The following is a 2,500-nucleotide window of genomic DNA, read 5'->3' on the forward strand; positions in this document are numbered from 1 at the left end:
GGACAGCGAGCTAAGCGAGAGGCAGCACCGTCCCTGCTATACGAAAGCCCCATCCAGCCCTGTGCCACCCGGGGGGTTCCAGGGTGCTGAGATGGCTGACATTTTGCTCCGCTCACGACGGTCACCGCGCGACGCAAGAACAGCCCAAAAACAGGCCAAAACGGCCCAAAAACGGGCCAAAACTGGCCATTTTTGGCTGCGCGAGCGAGCAGCGAGCGGCGGACAGCGAGCGAAGCGAGAGGCATCACCGTCCCTGCTATACGAAAGCCCCATCCAGCCCTGTGCCACCCGGGGGGTTCCAGGGTGCTGAGATGGCTGACATTTTGCTCCGCTCAAGATGGTCACCGCGCAACGCAAAAACAGGCCAAAAACTGGCCAAAACGGGCCAAAACTGGCCATTTTTGGCTGCGCGAGCGAGCGGCGAGCGGCGGACAGCGAGCGAAGCGAGAGGCAGCACCGTCCCTGCTATACGAAAGCCCCATCCAGCCCTGTGCCACCCGGGGGGTTCCAGGGTGCTGAGATGGCTGACATTTTGCTCCGCTCACGACGGTCACCGCGCGACGCAAGAACAGGCCAAAAACTGGCCAAAACGGCCCAAAAACGGGCCAAAACTGGCCATTTTTGGCTGCGCGAGCGAGCGGCGAGCGGCGGACAACGAGCGAAGCGAGAGGCAGCACCATCCCTGCTATACGAAAGCCCCATCCAGCCCTGTGCCACCCGGGGGGTTCCAGGGTGCTGAGATGGCTGACATTTTGCTCCGCTCACGACGGTCACCGCGCGACGCAAGAACAGCCCAAAAACAGGCCAAAACGGCCCAAAAACGGGACAAAACTGGCCATTTTTGGCTGCGCGAGCGAGCGGCGAGCGGCGGACAGCGAGCTAAGCGAGAGGCAGCACCGTCCCTGCTATACGAAAGCCCCATCCAGCCCTGTGCCACCCGGGGGGTTCCAGGGTGCTGAGATGGCTGACATTTTGCTCCGCTCACGACGGTCACCGCGCGACGCAAGAACAGGCCAAAAACAGGCCAAAACGGCCCAAAAACGGGCCAAAACTGGCCATTTTTGGCTGCGCGAGCGAGCAGCGAGCGGCGGACAGCGAGCGAAGCGAGAGGCATCACCGTCCCTGCTATACGAAAGCCCCATCCAGCCCTGTGCCACCCGGGGGGTTCCAGGGTGCTGAGATGGCTGACATTTTGCTCCGCTCAAGATGGTCACCGCGCAACGCAAAAACAGGCCAAAAACTGGCCAAAACGGGCCAAAACTGGCCATTTTTGGCTGCGCGAGCGAGCGGCGAGCGGCAAACAGCGAGCGAAGCGAGAGGCAGCACCGTCCCTGCTATACGAAAGCCCCATCCAGCCCTGTGCCACCCGGGGGGTTCCAGGGTGCTGAGATGGCTGACATTTTGCTCCGCTCACGACGGTCACCGCGCGACGCAAGAACAGGCCAAAAACTGGCCAAAACGGCCCAAAAACGGGCCAAAACTGGCCATTTTTGGCTGCGCGAGCGAGCGGCGAGCGGCGGACAGCGAGCGAAGCGAGAGGCAGCACCGTCCCTGCTATACGAAAGCCCCATCCAGCCCTGTGCCACCCGGGGGGTTCCAGGGTGCTGAGATGGCTGACATTTTGCTCCGCTCACGACGGTCACCGCGCGACGCAAGAACAGCCCAAAAACAGGCCAAAACGGCCCAAAAACGGGACAAAACTGGCCATTTTTGGCTGCGCGAGCGAGCGGCGAGCGGCGGACAGCGAGCGAAGCGAGAGGCAGCACCGTCCCTGCTATACGAAAGCCCCATCCAGCCCTGTGCCACCCGGGGGGTTCCAGGGTGCTGAGATGGCTGACATTTTGCTCCGCTCACGACGGTCACCGCGCGACGCAAGAACAGCCCAAAAACAGGCCAAAACGGCCCAAAAACGGGCCAAAACTGGCCATTTTTGGCTGCGCGAGCGAGCAGCGAGCGGCGGACAGCGAGCGAAGCGAGAGGCATCACCGTCCCTGCTATACGAAAGCCCCATCCAGCCCTGTGCCACCCGGGGGGTTCCAGGGTGCTGAGATGGCTGACATTTTGCTCCGCTCAAGATGGTCACCGCGCAACGCAAAAACAGGCCAAAAACTGGCCAAAACGGGCCAAAACTGGCCATTTTTGGCTGCGCGAGCGAGCGGCGAGCGGCGAACAGCGAGCGAAGCGAGAGGCAGCACCGTCCCTGCTATACGAAAGCCCCATCCAGCCCTGTGCCACCCGGGGGGTTCCAGGGTGCTGAGATGGCTGACATTTTGCTCCGCTCACGACGGTCACCGCGCGACGCAAGAACAGGCCAAAAACTGGCCAAAACGGCCCAAAAACGGGCCAAAACTGGCCATTTTTGGCTGCGCGAGCGAGCGGCGAGCGGCGGACAGCGAGCGAAGCGAGAGGCAGCACCGTCCCTGCTATACGAAAGCCCCATCCAGCCCTGTGCCACCCGGGGGGTTCCAGGGTGCTGAGATGGCTGACATTTTGCTCCGCT

Source organism: Musa acuminata, unplaced genomic scaffold, assembly GCF_036884655.1.
Source record: "Musa acuminata AAA Group cultivar baxijiao unplaced genomic scaffold, Cavendish_Baxijiao_AAA HiC_scaffold_338, whole genome shotgun sequence".
NCBI lineage: Eukaryota > Viridiplantae > Streptophyta > Magnoliopsida > Zingiberales > Musaceae > Musa > Musa acuminata.